At 41.7% G+C, this 20,627-nt stretch overlaps 1 protein-coding gene and 1 long non-coding RNA gene across 3 annotated transcripts in view; one reads left to right on the top strand and one right to left on the bottom strand.

Moving 5' to 3' along the window:
• The window catches only part of LOC124613205 (putative zinc metalloproteinase C607.06c), a 75,067-nt gene that overhangs the window by 22,203 nt on the left and 32,237 nt on the right, over nt 1-20,627 (top strand). The window lies entirely within an intron of this gene.
• Nucleotides 19,078-20,627, bottom strand: part of LOC124613214 — a 57,012-nt gene continuing 55,462 nt past the window's right edge. The window contains exon 3 of the long non-coding RNA XR_006979625.1: nt 19,078-19,182. This is a non-coding gene — a long non-coding RNA (uncharacterized LOC124613214). The remainder of the gene's footprint in view (nt 19,183-20,627) is intronic.

The raw sequence follows: 20,627 nt of genomic DNA, 5'->3' as shown, positions 1-20,627 counted from the left end.
GCTGAATGAAAAAAAATGTGTGAAGTCTCAGGCCTACAGGTTGGTAAATATTGTGAGCATCAGCTGCTTGGAAATTGTGCGTCAGTGGTAGATATGGAAACACATGTTGGTAGTACCAACAATTTACAAGCTGCCAAAAAGAAATATTCGGTTTCATCAAGCAGTTACAGAGTGTGTTGAATAGCTTGGGCAGACTTAATTGAAGAAATATTGTTCGAGGAGACTTTAACATTATTTTTGTATCAGATAGCACTGTCTGGGAAGACTTAGAGTTGGCAGTGTCCTCTAGGTTTGGTTTACTTTGTACGGGAAAATTACCAACCAGAATTGGAATTGTATTGGCCAATGTAAACTTGCTTTTACTCCTCACTACCATACATAATTAATACAATGGAAAATCCAGGCTGTGATAATGGCAATATTATCAAAAGGATAGGTTGCTGCTCATCATATACCAGAGATGTTGAGTCGCACACAGGTACGACAGAGAGACTGCTAAACATGTAAGCTTTCAGCAGGAAGGACTTCTTCTGAGATAGACAACATACTCATACACACAAACACAGCTCACACACAACCACTGTCTCTGGCTGCTGAGGTCAGTCTAGCCTCAGCAGCCAGAGACAGTGATTGTGGTCATGTGTGCATGAGGTGCATTTGTACAAGTTCATAATCATGTATATAATGAATTGATAATAAATGGTTTATCTGACAATAATTGTTAAATGTTGTTGTTGTTGTTGTTGTTGTATTCAGTCCAGAGACTGGGTTGGTGCAACTCTCCATACTACTCTAACCTGCGCAAACTTCTTCATTTCCAAGTAACTACTGCACCCTACATCCTTCTGAATCTGCTTAGTGTATTTATCTCTTGGTCTCCCTTAGCAATTGTTAAATATGCTGACCAGTTAGGTTTATATCATAAAATAAAAATACTATACTTAACAATCATAACAAATTTCATAGTTATATTGTTCAGAGTGGCCTTATAAAAGTACACCAGATTGCTATGAACAAAGCAAACAATGTATGTGATTAAGTTTACATTTTCCTGAAACACATTTTTACAACAGTGAGTGCCTTTTCCCATCAAACACATTGAAATAAAGTTAAAATGGCAGGAGGAGTGAAAAATTCTTAACATCTGATAAGAGGCAGTAATCAGAAATTGAACCTTCATTACCACCAGTGTCTTCTGAGATAAGAGAAACACAAGCACTTTATGAAAAGCCTACACAGATAAATCAAAATGAAAAACAACCTAAAAGAGTATTTTGGCAGCAAACATTGCACCTGCAAATAAACAAGTACAGACACATTACATTTAATTAAGAAGACATAGGTTACACTACTAACAGCCATTAGTTAGAGATAGACAAAGATATGAGCTACCTTGATAGATCCACCTTTGACATATTTTTGTGACAGGTTGATGACTTCAGGCATATTTCCTGACAGACTTAAATTGCAAGTAAGATTGTTTGTCATGTCCATTCCATGGCATAGCCTGCAGAAGCTACACGTCTCCTGATTAGCAATAAATTGTGTGCAGTTTAAAGAGTTTAGTCTTTGTTGGCTGAGTTTTGGTTTGATGAACATGAGGATCGCAAGCTGGAGGCTGGTCAGCACATCCAGTTGTGTACAGCTGTAGACTCTGGGAATGCTTCAGGAACCCATCTTAGTCATAAAGGTGGAACTGGTTTGTTATGGAGATCAAAGTTCTTCACTTATCTACCTGCATCACAAGGATGGTAAAAGTCTTTACAACTAAAAATATCAAAGAGGTGGATGAGTGTTGAAGAGAAACCAATCAAACCTCATTCTTATTATGAAATGGATAGATTGATGGGGAGAAACCACTGAATGAAATGAAACCATTGACTGACTTGAAAATCAGTGCAAACCTGGAATGTAATGACACAGGAAGTTTGTGTTGGTGTAGCATACCTGAAAGTTTTGCAGTGATAGCCTTTCCTGTGTCATAGCATTTCATTGATTTCATCCCAATCAATTCATTCATTTCATTTCATTTTATTTCACTGCCCTTGATTCATTTCAGATATACTCCTTGTGGCAGGGTAAGCCACAGTATTCCAACTCCATTCCCCAGTGGTGCTGTTCCCACATACTCTAGAGAGCAATCTCTGGTATTGGTGTTCAGAAATCATATATTGAAAAATCAGTTACATTGAAAGTTTGATTCAGGACTAAAGGTGTTCTCAGATAGCCTAATGGATAAAGTGACAGTATATGAAAAGCAAGAAATCTGTGGTAGTCCTGTATCGGAGCAAATTTCCAATTGCAATTACATATCCAGGTATACTCATTGGGCTCTGCTTGAGTTGGAATGTATTTCCCATGGGTCATGTTGGACAGAAATTGAGCTTGAAATTCAGATAATACCATTGCCAGGATTTTGTTTGTGCTCTACGGAGTACTAACACCCACCAACCAGAGGAGGCCTGACATTCAAGTCATCCTACTGACAAATTGTCAGGAATATTAGATAACAAGAACACATCACTCAATGTTTTCCTTTACATGTTTATAAAGATCTGAGTGAAAAGGTGCATAATAGTACTGTACTAATTGAAGTACTCTTAGCACAACAGGCATCTCATGTACTGGGTGAAAGTAGTAAGGGAGTGTGTCCTTTACAAGCTGGGAAACCTTAAACATTTTATTACAGCAAAGGAGCTACGACATGTCATAATGTAATGTCAATTGCCATGAGCTGAAAGAGAAGTAAAAAAATTGTGGTGTGCTGAAGCTAAGAAAGTTGAGTGAATGAGGAACTAGAGAAAAAGCTGATTTCATACACACATTCAGCTTGCCAGTGTTACTAGAATATGTGAAAGCAGAAGATCATTATATTATAATATATCCCTACATTGCTCATTCATATATTGCTATAAACATCAGCACATTGGCCAAATTGGTTTGGTGTGTAATGACTTGCCTAACTTCATGAAATGTGGTAAATATATGAAGCTGGAACAAGAGCTACCTCTAATCCTCTTTGTGATCAGATAACCATCTGTTATGGAGTAGAGGAGAATAAGATACAATAAATCAAACTTACGAACAAATATTGTTCACGGAGGTGAAGGAACAGTGTAAGGTGCAGCAGCCACAAACCCTTCCAAATTCATTCACCCCTATTGCTGTGAGACTGGCCTCCAGAGCTAATTCAACATCACATAGATTCTTCTATGTACCTACTGAAAAATTCAGTCTTCTCCAAACAAAAACCAAACAAGGTATTAGCAATCATACATGGTTTAATCATTTATTGCAATAAGATAAAGTCAAAAGTAAATATTACTCTTTCATCCACATTCAAAGCAAAAGTTGCAGAATAGGGGACAGATGTTCTAAACAGAACAGGTGTTAAACCATATCATAGCAGAGGCAAAAACTTCAACTGAACAGAGTTGAAAGACAAAGCAGCAACCAAAAGGGAGCCTCCAAAATTGTTGCTACACAGAGCTACCTGTCACAACCATGATCCACCACAATGATGCTTCCATGCAAGAGTCTACAGGCTGGTTCAGAAGGCAGTCTATCTTTTGGTGGCACAATTGCCACCGCAGTCATGGAGAGTTGAGGGGTGTGGGAAATGCTCAAGTGCAGACTGACCACTGAGAAGCTGTTGGAATTTCAAGCTGCAAGGAATGAAAAGCACCAATCATAAAGAACTACCAGGAGTTCCTCAGTTCCTACACACTTATAAAAAAGAAAACAAAAAAGTTCTGTAAAAATATGAGAAGTCTCAAGGAGGATTTCAAGTATGTGCCAGATGGCCAATACCAGCTGTATCCCCACAAGGGAGCCAACAACAAAGCACTGTAGACATTGCCTGGGCAGTGGTAGGATGTCACCACAATTAGCATGGATCCAGCCATTCATCACCACAAAGATATCACAGAGATAGGCAGATGAAATCTGAGATAAGCAGATGGAACCTGATATAAGCAGATGGAATTTTGCTTCTGACAACAATGAAAAGTAAAATTGCCTTAGTCTATGCCAGACCTCATGTAATCTAAAATACAGGTCTGTGGCTCCAGGTAGTGCCCACAGTACAACATGCTTTGAAGGCTTACTTGCCAAAACAAATCATCCTCTAATTTTTTACTGAAAGCAATTCCTCCCCCCCACCCCCTCCCCCTCAAAACAGATGAGGAAAGCACTTCTCAGAGTATTTACTACAGGGTGTCACTTTTTAGCTACATAGTTTCACACCTATTGGTGTGCACGGTGAGCCAATGAACTAACATGTGTTCTAGAAAATAAGAAGCTTCTAGTTGCCAACAGTGTAGATTCAAGAGAGATCAATCAATTACCAACAATCTGACCCAACTAGAGGCAGCTATACAGAAGCTGTGCTAGGTAGTTTGCTTAAAGTGTCATCTCCTTTTATTCATATAGTTCTTCCTGTCTAAATGTTACTTCAAACTCCACATGGCTCAGTCCATTTTAAGTGTCAAATCGTTTACAAGAGAGATCAACAGAATAATACTCACACTGAGGAATCCAGTTAGAGTGCTCTCTATTTCTGAAAGAGTTCTCTATTTTCCATTTCACATTGCCACCTGGTAATCTAGCTTTACAAGGCTGGGGAAGTGGGCAGATAGTAGTGAAATTAACTTCTCTTCAGAGAAAACAGTTTCTATTAATTGTAACTATTTGCATCGAGTTTTTAATCCACCTAAACTCCAAATGAGGGACCCTATTCTCAGTTTTAAAATTTGGTAAGCTACTGTTGTCTGTACAGGTCGGAGACTGACATTGCTGATGCCTAAAGAACTTTGATGATCAGTCTCAAGACTGGTTTGAAGCAGCTCTCCATGTAGCATTATTCTGTGTAAGTCTCTTCATTTTTGAATAACTACTGCAACCTACATCCTTTCAAATGTATTGATCCTGTGGTCTCTCTACAATTTTAACCCCATATATTGCATATTTTGCATATTTATTATCAAACTGGCCATTCCTTCATGTCTCAGGAAATGTTGTATCAACCGATTCTTTCTTTTAATCAAATTGTGCCATTAATTCCTTTTTTCCCCAATTAGATTCTGTAACTTCTCATTGCATATCAATCTACCCATTTAATCCTCACCATACTTCTGTAGCACCACATTTCAAAAGCTTCTATTCTCTCCTTTTCTGAACTGCTCATAGTCCACAATTCACTTCCTTAAAGGCTACACTCCATACAAATACTTCCAGAAAAAATTTCCAAACACTTAAATTTGTATTAAATTTTAACAAATTCCTCTTCTTCAGAAAAGCTTTTCTTGCTATAGCCAGTCTGCATGTTATATCCTCTCTCATCTGAACATCATCAGTTGGTTTGCTAACCAAATAGCAGAACTCATCTACTACTTGCAGTGCCTCATTTCCTAATCTGAGTCCCTCAGCATCACCTGGTTTATTTAGACTACATTCCATTACTGTTGTTTTACTTTTCTTGATATTCATCTTATAACCTCTTTTCAAGACACTATCCACTCCATTCAACTGCTCTTCCAAGCCTTTGCTGTCTTTGACATAATTACAGTGTCATCAAAAAGCCTTACAGTTTTACCTGAATTTTAATGCCCTTTCCAAATTCCTCCTTGGTTTCCTTCACTGCTTGCTAAATGTACAGACTGAATAACATCAGGTACAGGGTGCAGCCCTGTCTCACTCCCTTCACAACTGCTGTTTTCCTTTCATTTCCTTCAACCCTTGTAACAGCACTCTGGTTTCTGCAAAAGTTGTAAATAACCTTGTAGTTCCAGTATGTTATCCTTACCAGCATCAGAACTTCAAAGGGTGCATTCCAATGAAGATTGTCAAAAACTTTCTCTAAATCTACAACTACTATACACTTGGGTTTGCTTTTCTTTAATCTGCATTCTAAGATAAGTCATATGGTTAGTACTGCCTTGCCTGTTCGTGCATTTTTCCTGAACCCAAACTGATCTTCCTCAAGATAAGCTGCTACCAGTTTTTCTATTCTTCTGTAAATAATTTCCATCAGTATGTTGCAAGCATGATTTATTTAATTGATATTTTGGGAATATTTACACCTGTAAACTCATGCCTTCCTTTGAATTTGAATTATTATGTTCATCTTGAAGTCTGAAGATATTTTGTCTGACTCGTATATTTTTCGCACCCAGTGGAATAGCTTTGTCATTGCTGATTCTCTCAAGGATCTCAATAATTCTGTGGGAATATCATCTACTCAAGGGGCCTTGCGCTGACTAAGGTCTTCCATGCTCTGTCAAATTCTTCTCATAGGAGCATATCTCCAAACTCACCTTAATCTACTTCTTTCCTTTCTATAATATTATCTTAAAATTAATTCCCCATATATAGCCCTTCTATATATTTGTTACAATTTTCAGCTCTCCCTTCTTTGCTTGGTACTGGCTTGCCGTCTGAGCTCTCAATATTCATACCCCATTAGTCCAAAAGGTTTTTAGAGACTGGATTAACAAAAAATAGGCATGTTAAGGCAGTGATTTTAATGCTTCAGGTGTTCTACCTGTGTGCACGTGTGTATCGTCCCCCTGAGTACAATGCATAGAACATTCTTACAACCATGTTAAACTGTCAGAAAAATCCTTCTTCGGGATATTCAACTCGTGTCACACTGGCTTGAATATTAGTTATGTCACCAAAGTGTTGACCCTCCACGTGAATTTCTGCTTTTTTTCGTTTTATGGTAGATTCATAGTAGTAACACAGTCTCATCAACTGTGATGAATTTTTCCAGAAAGGAATTGCACGTGTTTTGGATCTAATCAAGCTGTGGCAGACGTTCACACTTTGTTGATTTTGTTCATGAGTCAAGGAGTACAAGACTAATTTTGTACACACTTTTCTCTTTTTCAAAACATTCTGAGCAAATTAGAGATTTTACTCCATTGTGATGTGTTACACAACACAACTGACACAGTAGTATCACACGTCCTCTACTTAACACTGCCTGCTCAGAACTGAGTATCCAACTGCACATCTGTTAATAGTTGTTAGTTCAAATTACTACCATAGTTACTGCACTGACGTCACTTACATGATAGGACAGTATACAGCTGTTCCTCTTTTTTCCAAATATGTCTTCAATCTTCTTATAGGCAGCACCTATCTTTCCACTAGTTATAAATGCTTCTACATCCTTGCATATCTCATATAGCCATTCCTTCTTTGCTATTTTGCATTTCCTGTCACTCTCATTTGTAGATATCCATATTCCATTTTGCCAGCCACATTTGTATGTTTTCTTCTTTCATCAAGTAGATTCAATATCTTATATTTTATCCAAAAGTTTCTGCTGGGCTTTTTCCTGTTTGATCCTCAATTTACCTCTCAAGGGTATGCATTCATCATCTGTTGTGTTCCTTACTCCAACTTAAGGATAAAAGCTCTAAAATTTTAGCTACAGGTCATGATGAACAACAAACAGAATCACTCCGAGTTTTTCAGTGTGTAAGTGCTGCCCTGACTTGGTTATGGATTTGCAGCTTCTACGTTGGGTAGGTACCACATTTATCTGGTGCAGCACGGGTGAATTAGGCTGATAACAGGTGCCTTTAAGATGAATTCAATACCCATCCACTGTGCTTAATGCGACAAGCCATCACCTGCTAGACTATGAAAGCTGCTCGTGATGCATTAGGCCACTCTACTGACATCCATCACATACCATTTTGCTTAAAATGGAGCACACTTCCACAAACTTACCATGAGCCATGAGGCCATCTGGAATTTGCAAAAAGCAGAGTGTAGTGACACCTGGTTCTTTTCAAATTGCAATTTTAAAAAGGTATATACAGTCACTAACCCAGTTATTAAAGAAGCCCAAACTAATTTTATAACTGTCGATATATGGAAAGAAGGACAATGCAGGCTAAGTTTTCAGTCCATTATTTAGTAAAATATTAACTAATTGTAGCATGTGCAAATGCTTTGTGGCATTCACAAAATCTGTTCTTGTGATTCACTTATTGAATGAATTCACAGTTCATTCAATACAGGAGATGAGATGGATTCAATCTATGATATTCCTCGTGTTCTTTGACACTGCGAGTCACCTTCAATCTATTCAACACTTGAACTTTCCAGACAAGCAAGTAAAAACCATCTCCATACTCCCTTCTTTTCCTACCTGCAGGGGGCTCAGCATTTAGTTGCTGGGTACAGGCTTGGCGACCCCAGGGTCCCTGAGCTGAGGACTGGGAAGCGCCACCAGTCCTCAATACTGTAAGCTCTGAGTGTGCTTCAACAACCACCGTAAGGCACGACAGTGGAACGTTGTACGGTACAGAGCCCAGGGATCTTGGCTTAACTGCCTGGGTCATGAGGATGGTATAACCCTCTATAAAAAAAAAACTCAATCTCGAGGTGTGCTGCGTGCCAAGGAGACGCATGGCTGTTGAGGTAGAACAGTTGCTAGCGGTTGACCTCTGGGGAACCTGCAGCTCCCCCGGTTGTATTAGGCTTACCCAGGCAAGCGGGGCTCTGTCTGGGTGGACATTCCTTTCCCTAGCTGCTCGTGGGACCACCATGAAAAGAAATACAAATAGTGAACAAGCAAGAGTCTCTAAGAAAGGAAAGTTCAATGATTTAATGTATGACCTCCAATCGTTCCCTTCCCTGCCCACACCAGGGGAGGAACGGCGGTCTAAATTACCTGGTGAGATGTATTTTCCTCAATTTCTGGTTTGCAGCCAAACAGATGGGGACTCATTTCTGACCACAAAGCCTCAGTTTTTTGTGGAAAATTTAGAGGACAAGTTTGGAGAAGTTGATGGCATGTCTAAAATGAGGGCTGGAGCAGTCCTCATACAGATAGCATCCCCAGCACAGTCACGGGCATTGCTTGCTTGTGACAAGTTCGGTTATGTTGCAGTCTCCAGTGCGCCTCATAAGAGCCTGAATATGGTTCAGGGACTTATTTTTCATTGTGACCTGTTGTTGCAGTCTGACAACGAGCTTCATGCAAATCTGGAACGCCGCGATATCCACTTTGTACGACGTGTCTTCTGGGGACCTAAAGATAGTAGGGTCGCTACCAGCACCTTCATCTTGGCTTTCGAGGGTGACACCCTGCCCGAGAAGGTCAAGGTGGTGATATATCAATGTGATGTTAAGCCTTACATCCCTCCTCCCATGCGCTGCTTTAAGTGCTGGAGGTTTGGGCATATGTCACGGAGATGTGACGCCAACCCTACCTGTCGGGATTGTGGACGTGTCTCCCACCCCAACATCCCATGTTCGTCGCCCCCTGTTTGTGTCAACTGCAGACAGAAACATTCACGTTGCTTGTCAGACTGCGCAGTTTATCAAAAAGAATGGAAGATTATGGAGCATAAGACCTTGGACAGGATCACTTACACAGAGGCTAAACGCAAGTACGATCGACTTCACCCTGTGCGCATTTCATCGCCGTATGCTGCAGCAGCTTCGATGTCACCATCCCTGGCGATGAGCCCCCAAGCTCAGCCGCTTTTTGTGGGCCCTTCAGCCCGGCCGTCTATTCCTGCCCCCCTGGTAGTTGGGGGAACATCCTCTTCCGTTGCTCCCCTGTTTTCAACAACGGGAGTAACAACTCCTCCTTCTTTGGGGACTTCAGTCCCCACCTCTGCGCCGGAGAAGTGCCCGCTTCCTCCGGCTCCCCTCGCGCGGAAGGGATCGCTTGGTGCCCTCCCTTCCATGGTTACTGCCCCTCCAGATGTCAGCCGGTGGCTGAAAAAGCCACCACCTGAGGGCCGTAGGGCTTCCAGGTCTTCCTCGGTCCATGAGACTGTGTTGGAAAAGCCCACCCAGCCTGATAAACCAAAGGACAAACGGGACCCTACCAAAAAGAAGAAAAAGCAAAAGGATAAGGACATAGAGACAGAAAAGGAGTTCACCACTGCACCTGCAGATGATGTGGAGCATCTAGCATCCACTCAGGAGCTAGATGTTGCTCGACCCGCAGCTCCCATCGAAGTTGATCAGGCTACTTCGCAATTGGTGGCGGTGAGCGCTTCTAAGGCATGACCTATCCCCCCCCCCCCCCCCCCCCAGGTTCTTTCATGTCTTCATAGTCGGATACCATTATCCTTCAATGGAACTGCCGTGGTTTTTTCCACCACCTTGCTTCCCTGCCACTTGTCTGGCCTTACAGGAAACTTGGTTTCCTGTTCGGCGAACGCTCTCCCTCTGTGGCTACCGGGGTTACTATAAGAACCGCGTAGAATACGGCAGGGTGTCTGGCAGTGTCTGCGTTTATGTTCTTGCCACTCCTAGTGCCGCAGTGTCACTTCACACAGCTCTCAAGGCTGTGGCTGTTAGAATCCGGGCAGGAATGAAGCTTACCATCTGTTCCCTCTACCTTCCCCCCAGATGAGGTTGTCCCTCTTGCTAACCTAGCTGCCTTGTTCGCCCAGCTCCCCCCACCATTCCTCCTTTTGGGGGACTTCCCTCAGTTGGAGGGTCCACGGCGACATCTGTGGTAGCGACCACTTTCCTATCCTGGTTTCTCTTCTTCAATCCCAACCCCCTGACCAGCTGCCACCATGGTCTCTTCATGGAGCTGATTGGGCAGCCAGCCGACACCTCAGCTACTATGGCCTTGCTCTGCTTCCTGGTGACATTGCTTTGGCAGTGGACGAGGTCACTATGGCCATTGTTTCTGCTGCCGAGGGAACTGTCCCCTGTTCTTCAAGCATCCTAAGGTGTAAATCAGTCCCTTGGTGGACACCAGAGATTGCAGAAGCTATCCGGAACTGAACTGCCGGCGAGCCCTGCAACGATACCAGCGTCATCCTTCCGTAGAGAATCTGGTTGCCTTTAAACGGCTGCAGGCCCGGGCTCAGCGGTTAATCCAGCGGAGCAAACAGGCCTGTTGGGAACAATATGTTGCCACCATAGGTTCTCGCACCTACCCATCTCAGGTGTGGTCGCGGGTTCGGCGCATTTTCGGCTTTTGCCCTCATGCGTCTGTTCCTTGCCTTTCTCTTCGGGGTACACTTTGTACTGACCCAATCGCCATCGCCAAACATCTGGCAGAATATTTTTCTCATAGTTTTGCGACAGCAGTCTACAGCACAGAATTCCACACCATTAAAGAGCTGGCTGAGCATACGCAGTTGTCGTTTCGCATGCACCGTTGGGAATGATACAACGCCCCGTTTAGTGAATGGGAGTTCCAAAGTGCCCTTACAGATTGCCCTTATACCTCTCCAGGTCCAGACCGCATTCACAACCAGTTTCTTCGTTATCTCTCGGCGCACTGTCAGGATGAATTACTCGCCCTGTTTAACCGTGTCTGGATGGATGGCATTTTCCCAACTTGTTGGCAGGATAGCGTTACCATCCTGGTGCTGAAACCTGGTGCGGATCCGCTGGTGGTTGATAGCTATCGCCCTATCAGCCTTACCAACGTTATGTGCAAACTCCTGGAACGGGTGGTGAGTCAGCAGCTCGTGTGGATCCTCGAAGCTCGGGGCCTCCCGGCCCAGCAACAGCGGGGCTTCCATCAGGGCCGCTCAGCGATCAACAATTTAGTCTTGCTAGAGTCGGCTATTCGTACTGCTTTTACTCGGTGAGAACATCTAGTTGCTGTTTTCTTTGATCTTCGGAATACCACCTGGCGCCATCATAGCCTTGCTACGCTGCACGAATGGTGCTTACGGGGTCCACTTCCGATTTTTCTACGGAATTTTCCCTCCAATCGCTCCTTTCGGGTTAAGAGTTGGCACTTATTTTACCTCTGCTCATATTCAGGAGAACGGTGTCCTGCAGGGCTCGGTCCTCAGTGTTCCCCTGTTTTTGGTGGCGATTAACGGTCTCGCGGCTGCGGTGGGCTCATCGGTCTGTTCCTCTCTATATGCCGATGACTTTTGTGTTTATTACAGTTCCCCAAGCATCAGTGTCACTGAACGGCAGCTGCAGGGAGCTATCCGTAAGGCACATTTTTGGGCATCCAACCATGGTTTTCAGTTCTCAGCCTTTGAGACCCGAGTGATGCATTTCTGTCGTCGTCGAACGGTCCACCTCCATCCCGAGCTCTACCTTGCCAATGAACTCCTTCGTATTGAGGAGACGCATCGCTTTCTTGGCATGCTGTTTGATGCTCAGCTCACTTGGACACCTCATCTTCGCGAGCTTAAACAACGGTGCTGGCGGCACCTCAACATCCTTCGCTGCCTCAGCCACACCGTTTGGGGGGCTGCACAAACAACCCTCCTACAGCTCTATAAGGCCTTAGTCCAGCCCTGTCTCAACTACAGGAGCATGGTGTACGACTCAGTGGCACCTTCAATGTTTCAGATCCTCGACTCGATTCTCCATTGTGGCGTGAGACTGGTGACAGGTGCCTTCCACACTAGTCCGGTGACTAGCCTTCTTGTAGACATTGCCCACGTCCATGCCTCGCCTGACCATCCAAACTGTAGGCTCCTTTTTCCATCTTCTGCACTCCCCTCCCCACGACGGTGGCCTAGGTCAGGTCTCCCGATCGCAGTCAGTGTTTGTTCCCTTCTCTCGTCACTCAAGTCCTTTCCCCTTCCTCCATCCTCCCGGCCCTCTTCTTCTACCCCTCCTTGGTCCCTCCCTCACTTGCGGCTTTGCTTGGACTTGTCCTGCGACTCCAAGTCCTCCGTTCCACCTGCCAGTCTTTGTCAACAATTCCTGGCTCTTCTTGCCTCATTTCGTGATGCAGATGTAGTCTACACCGATGGTTCTGTGGTCGATGGATGCACTGGGTTTGCTTTCATCCACAGCAACTACGTTGAGCAGCATTCCCTGCCTTGTGGGAGCTGTGGTTTCACTGTGGAGCTGGTTGCTCTTTATCGTGCACTCGCTCACCTTTCCTCCTGCCCTGGGGAGTCATTTGTCAAATGCAGTGACTCCCTGAGTGGATTGCAAGCACTCGACCAGTGTTTTTCTCGGGACCCTTTGGTGCACGGTATTCAAGATGCTGTTTTTGCTCTCGCCAAGTGTGGTCATTCAGTGATGTTTGTGTGGACCCCGGGCCACATCGGCATTCCAGGAAATGAACGTGTCGATCGGTTGGCCTAGCAGGCCACCACTTCGCCACCCCTGGAGCTTGGTCTCGTGGAAAGAGACCTCCGGTCCGCCCTACATCACAAGATCCATGATGTCTGGTGCTCTGAATGCTCTGTCTTGAACACGCCAAATAAGCTCCGCATGGTAAAGTCATCCACAGCCATATGGAACTCATCCTTGAGGAGCACATGTAGGGACTCAGTTGTTCTCTGCTATCTCCGAATTTGACATATGTGGTTGACCCACAGCTATCTCCTTCGCCGTGAGAACCCACCCAAGTGTCGCTGTGATGCAGGGCTGACAGTGGTCCATCTTCTGATGAACTGCCCCCTTGCGATAGTCCTTTAATTTACCAGCTGCACTTCCTTTAATTCTAGGTGACAATGCCTCTATACCTGACTCAGTTTTATGTTTTATCCGTGCAGCTGGGTTTTATCACTCACTTTAGTGTGGGTGCTCTCGCATGATTTCTCAGGCTACACCCACTCCAGCGACTTTTAATTGTGACGCGGATACCAAAATAGTATCTTTTATGGTAACAAGTTGTGTTGATACCTCTATCAATGCTTTCCAGCTGGAGGTTCTTCATTTGTAGTTGAGTGGTTGACCTTTTACCTGATCCATCAACCACTGTAGTCGGTTTTACTCTAGTCACCTATTTGCTCTGCTCCTTTTAAGTTTCCTCTATTTTGTGTTATTGCGGTGTTCATTTTAGCTCTGTACCACCTGGTGTTCCCTCCTTCTGGGTGCAGAGGTTACGCTTTTACGGTACAGGCCTTTTACAAGTATGTCTGTTTGGAACAGGGGACTGATGACCTCGATGTTTAGCCCCCATCAAACCCCAAAACCAACCAACCAACCTTCTTTTCTGACAGAGACAGAGGGAGTGGTATTATTTTGCTGGGCAGCAGGATGTATAAAACTCTGGAGAAAAAAGTCTGCATACAAAGCAGCTAAGGATGTATACATGAGAGAGACTACTGAGGCACAGGATCATGTGTCAATAGGGGGGAAGAGTTGCTGGCAGTGAGGAACAAGCAGCTGAGGCAGCCTTCCACATGGATCCACCTGTATGTAATGCTTGTGACTTACAAATCTCTGGAAGTCACATTTAAAATGAATGCTTTTTCTATCATGGCAAGTGAGTAGAAACTGGTTTACAACATGATCTGAATATCTCGACTAACTGTTTTAGTTCTTTCTGTTGCCCAATTTGTATTTTAAAAATATATTTAAGAAAAGGACACGTCAGCAGATTTTGATTGTGTGTGTGCCAGAGTGCCAATGTATAACAGTTACCTTTTAAGTTTTTGCAGTTGACCACTAGATGGCACTATTGAGTTGTGACATTAGTATTGTATTAAGTTTTGTCACCATTTTTAGAAAAAGCAATGGCAGCTCAGAAATTAGCAGAATAATTTGTTTACAATGAACGTTTAAATAAATAATGTGACATCAGCATGTGAGTTACTGTCAGACAGAGGCATCTTTAGGCCCATCAAAGACTTGCAGTACATTTGATATAGCATTAACACTTAGTTGTGAAACAAGATGTTGTTGATAATATGGCGAAGGCCATTTAATTTTTAGTTTTGGACCTCCGTTTCTGTATGGTGTCTTTTTTTAGTCCTTTTTCCACATGCCTGTTTTTAGCTGTCTTCTGTTAAGTTAATTCGGACTGATGTTTAACCGTTTTCTAACTCCTTTCTGTCTTCGTGTTCCATAGTTTTGACTTGGGCGCATTTGATCCCAGTTGTTTTTTGCACCCTAAAGCAAAACAAAACTAAACCAAGACGTTGCTGATAGGTTCTGCATGATTTGACAGAAGCACAAAAACAGGCTTGTGTCAATTTGTGAAAAGACATAATCAAAATGTTTGACTGAGGAAATGAAAAATGCATATACAACTTTGTAACAAGAATAAAAACTGCATGAGCTAGAATTTAAGCAGAATCAACCACTTGTTTAAAGGTTAGGGAGCAGAAAGTGTAATCATGTTCCCATAGCACTTTGAATCTTGTTTTCCCATAAAACAAAAGGGAAATCATGGGATGAGTAACTCTTGGGGTTAAAGTATCTTGTTCAGGAAGAGAAAGCTTAACATAATTCAGTGACTGAGCTGTAGTGAAGAGTCTAAATTATATTATCACCAATTTGTACAATCCTTCAGTCATGTTATAAAATACATGAAACTCATACACTCTGGTCAAAAAGTAAAACACTAGATGGAAATGCAAGAAAGAAAAAAATGAAAATTATTGAACAAGAAAGAAATGGAAAAAAAAAAAATCTAAATGAAATTGAGCCCCAAAAAATATCTCTGGCAGAAATGGTGACACTTGAAAATCAATGACTAAAAAATTCAGTGATTACTACTTCACAGTGGTACAGAATGTTGAACTCACTAATAAACAACAAAATACAGGTTCATTACATTTACTTGTGCAGACACTGCAAGCATGCAAAAAGTTTAAAAAATACAATCCCTAAAGATATTACAAAATTTATCAGGTCACTGGAAATTCATAACCTTTCTGGCAATAATGATACTTCTAAGAGAAGATTAAAATTTAGTACTGACTTGATAGCATTACCATCTTGGTAATCAATCAATGAACTGAGGGAATATTTCTTGATGGACTTAAATGTGCTGTAGTAACACCCATCTATAAAAGTTAAGATATGAAGATATGCAAATCACTTGTAATTACAGACCTATTTCACTCCTTCCAGTTGTTTCAAAAGTGTTTGAGGAAGTGGTCTATGGCAGAATAGTGTTTCATTTAACTGAGCAGAACTTCTTAACTGCCTCTCACTTTGGCTTTCGCAAGGGTTCATCACAGAAATACGATACCTCAGAAAACAAATCATAGTAGAAGTAAACAAGAAAAATTATCTTGCTGCTGTGTTTTGTGACCATGCCAAAGCCTTGAGTGAGTGTGTGGATTGGAAAAGTCTACACAGCACACTAAAATGGGTTGGAAAAGTCTACACAGCACACTAAAGTTTTATAACATTAATGGCATCCCTGTTGCCTGGGTGGAATCTTACCTTCATAACAGAAAGCAGTGTGATGTCCCCACAAGGACTACCAGTTGGCACACTCTTGTTCTCAGCATATGTAAATAAACTTCTCATGACTTTATCCTATTAACACTGGCACTAGGTGCAATGTTTGGGCACATGTGGCATGAAATAGTCTGCGCGAATGAGCTGGATAACTAGCTTACTTTTCAGAGTGGATATGCTGTAACATGTACTCACCTTTGTTATTAAATAAATTACATATTTTCCTTCCTTTTGAATGCAGACTTTTGACCAATACTGACTAGTCAAAAATACTTATTTCTGTTGATTGGTATGTTTCCACTTGTAAATTATTACACATTCTAACTTTTCATATGAAGTACAAGATTCATTTTATATAACAATGGCAAGTGCACGTTACTGCAGTTCCATTCTGAAAAGGAATGTACAGCTGTGCTCAGTGACAAAAAATAAATAAAATAAAAAATAAAAAAAATAAAAAATTTCTGTATTACGTGATGGATTGTTGAGTCGCTGCTTTTTTTTTCTGTGTTCTTACTGATATTCAGTTTTATTGATCAACAGTTTAGAATTGGACAAAGGATTAGCAAAAGTATGACTGAAATTGACCATTTCAATAAAGGTGTGTGTGTATGTTATTTCACTAAAAACACATTGACAGAAAAAAAAAGTAACTGAAACTTCGATAAGCTGGCTTACATTTCATAACTCTGCATTGACAATATTGAATAGCTTAAGTTTTTTCGGGAAGGGCATTCTTCCATTAGTCTGTCATCAGACCGATCTCGTACTAAGGGCACACTTTCATTTGTCCATTATGTGACAGATGTCATAGTTAACAAGCTGATTACCATAAGGCCGATTGCAGACCTAGCTAAGATTCACACCTGGTGCCATTTGTCCACCAGCAGCCACAAGCTTTGGATGATGTTTAACGTTGCAAAAAAAAAGTGAACAAAATAGTGTACCCAGATTCCTGTACACGAGCATCAACTCAATTGAGAAATACAAATTAATGCCCAATACTGCATTATATACTGGACTAAACATGTGAAACTTGTGGCCACCAGCGAGCACATGGTGGCAGGTATGAACCTCTGCTGTGTCCACCAGTGGCCTTGAAGCAGTCAGTGTGTTAAAGAATGGTTCAAAAACCGTAACATTCGGTGATGATACATCAATACTAACGAAGGGTCCAAAGGCAGCCTTTGCAGTCATGGCTCACAGTTTGTCTTAATCTCACAAAGACATGCATTATCCAGTTTCAAAGAACCAGTAATAACCAGTTAACACCAGAAATAGACCTTAATTGTCATACAATGAATGAAGCACACCCTGTGAAAAAATTCATTGGCTCACAAATGCATAAAAAGATAAAATGTTGCCAACACATAAAAACACTAATCAAGAAGCTAATTTCCAATTGTTTTGCCCAGAGAAGAAATAATAAAACTATTTTTGTCAACATTTCAGTGCCTATTATGGAAACTGGAAAAAGAAACCAAGAAAAGAATCATAATAGCTACTGGTTTTAACACCTCGACGAAATTCATTGACGTGATTTAAAAAAATTGGGATTCTGATATTAGTCAAGTAAATGGATGGTCAGCAAAGTGGTTAGGCAATGGTTTAACCAGTTATATTTGTAGTGAGGCCAGTAAGTTTTGTTCATATTTGGGACTTGCTGGCTATTGTGCTCCATTTAAGGAGTTACCAGAACATTAGAACCTTGCTCCAAAATTATTTATACCAAATGACAGTTCAACACAGAAAATATGAACTTATTCCAGCATACATTAAATTAAATGAGGTGGAGTAGATTAAAGATTCAAGTAGTGTGTTTCAAGTTCTGAAAATCTGTCTAAATTTTTGAAAATATTCCTGCATGTTTCTAATGAAACTTTTCCTCCTTTTACTGTGCACCACAAAGTACCCAGTACAGTGGATTGCTGAAGGAATAAAAATCATCTAGTGCTTCATAAAGGACAGCTACATTGAGAACTAAAACACAACAAAATCCTGACTTAGTTATCTATGTTTATTGATTCCATTATAAATATGAACAGATGAAACATTGAGGTAGAAAATTACAGAGCTAAAGTAAATTTGTTTGGCAAAGAGTAACATGACAGTGAACCTTTCTGTAAATTCAGGAAAATTACCACAAAAGAAAGTCCAATACTATCACTCAAAAGTAAAAAATCAGGAGGGTGGGCTGGGATGTCAATGAAAATGTAAAAAGCAGTTTCTAAATTAAATGCACAACCACAGTCCACAATAGTTAATCAACCCTTTGGAGAAGGCTGTTCTCCATACACTCTGACGTATGCAGTAATTAAACCGTAATTTAAAAAGTCACAAAAGTAAATACAGGAAAACTATCACCTAATCTCTCCCCTTCCATCTCACTCAAAAATATTTGGAAGGTTGTCACAATACAGATTCAAAATTTCATAAAAAAATTTAATATAATTTCAAAAAATGAGTTTCAAAAATGCAAAAGCACCGTGCCTGTTATCGATAAATTTGCAGACAAAATTAGCTCCTCTCTAGACAACTCCCTGCATGCCACAGGAGTTTTTTGTGACCTATCAGTGGCCTTTGATAGTGTAAAGCACTGCTTGCTCCTCTACAGACTGAAACAACATGGAATTAGAGCACTGTGTTAGAATGTTTTACATCCTGTCTAACCAACAGCAGATGAAGAGTGATTAGAGTTTGACACAGGTAACTATGCTTCAGACTGCAAAATTATTACACTAGGGTTCAGTCTTAGGACCCACTGTTCCTTTGTTTACATAAGTGATCTACAACTTAATATTGACTGACACTCAGCTTTATTGGCACATCTGTAATTATTGAAATTAACAGTGCAGACCAAATTCATCAAACTGTAGTAAATACCTTAGAAAAACTAGATAAGAATTTAGATTAAAACAGGTTAGAATTGAACATGGAAAAACATTGTGACTGATGCAAGCATGGTGATGGATGTTTCACCGCCAGGTCAGGTCACAGTGTCAGGCATGAGGCTCTGCTGTGGTCACCAGCAACCTCGTCGCAGTTAGCTTGTTAATGCACCTTAAAACAAACCAAGCAAGTTAAATTATGTTCAATTCCACCACGAAAACCAAGGTTGACTGCATGAAGTTTCTAGGAATTCAATTGCATAAAATTTTATTATTGGCCACACACATACAGAATCTTGCAAATAAATTACATAGCTTGACATTCACAGTGATAGTATTACACAATTCTGCCAGTGTGAACATAAGTAACATCACGGCTACTCAAATCAGTGATAAAATCACGGCATGACAAAACATATGAAGCACTAAGACGACATGGATAGATGTCCATGTAACTTCAAACAAGTACACAGCACTAGTTGGTATGTAAATGATTAGAGTTGCAATTCTGTGTGACAGAACTGCCACCAGAGTGGACTAGTATTGTTACCAGGCCTGGTACGGTATATGAGGGACATGAACAGCATCCGAGGTTGAGGGATGAGTGTGAGATGCTGTGTACTTGTGTAATACAGTGTTATCAGCACCTGACAGTTTTAACAGAGCTTAATTGTTTATTGTGGGTCTCCGTTTGAACAGGCGGTTAAATTCTGTAATACCCAGATTTGTGGCATGTTGGACTGCAGCTGATACATTGCCCGAGTGGGCGGAATAGGCAGCAGCCATATGGAGCAATGTGCGTTGGCATTGTACAGAGAGCAAGTCCACTGGCAATGCACTGTTGTGAATCTGGGAGCAGTAGTACAAGAAAAGCAGGAAAGCTTTGTCCCATGTGTGGTGGGTGCGTAGTTTATCCATCTGCTGCTTTAAAGTGCGGATAGAGCATTCTATTTCTCTGTTGGACTGTGCATGAATAGGCATGCTGGTGATGTGACAAATCCCGTTGGCTGCATGGAAGTCCTCAAATTCTGCAGAGACAAATTTAGGGCCATTGTCAGTCACAAGCAACTCGGGTAAACCCTCAATGCAAAATATGAACTGTAAGGTGTGAAGGGTGCAATGTGTCATCATAGAGTGCATGGGAAACACAAAAGGAATCTCGCAATATATGCCGACGACAGTCAAAGAACGAGTCCTGCAAAATCCAAATGGAAGCACTGTTGAGGTGCTCCAGGCTTTGGCCGATCAAAAAACCATTGAAGGGGGGGGGGGGCTGCCTGGTGTTCCGCACAAGTGTGACCACTGAGCTGTCATCTGTTCTATTTATGAGACCGTATCAAACCACGTACAATGTAAGTGAGCTAATTGTTTGGTATGGACCACACCCCAGTGTCCCTGATGAAGCAAACTAAGAACATGTCTCCAACCTTCAGAATCACCACATGTGATTGTTTAGATTCAGTGCATAGCAATAGGACACCTTGTAACACAGACAATTCATGCCAATGTGCAAAGTGTCAGTGAACCACAGGGCTAACAATTTGTCTCACAGTGTGAGGCCAACCAATGCGGACATAGCGCAACAGAATCTGCAGTCAGGTTCTGCTGATGTGACCT

This window comes from Schistocerca americana, chromosome 1 (assembly GCF_021461395.2).
Source record: "Schistocerca americana isolate TAMUIC-IGC-003095 chromosome 1, iqSchAmer2.1, whole genome shotgun sequence".
NCBI lineage: Eukaryota > Metazoa > Arthropoda > Insecta > Orthoptera > Acrididae > Schistocerca > Schistocerca americana.
This window is presented reverse-complemented; position numbering and strand designations above follow the sequence as displayed.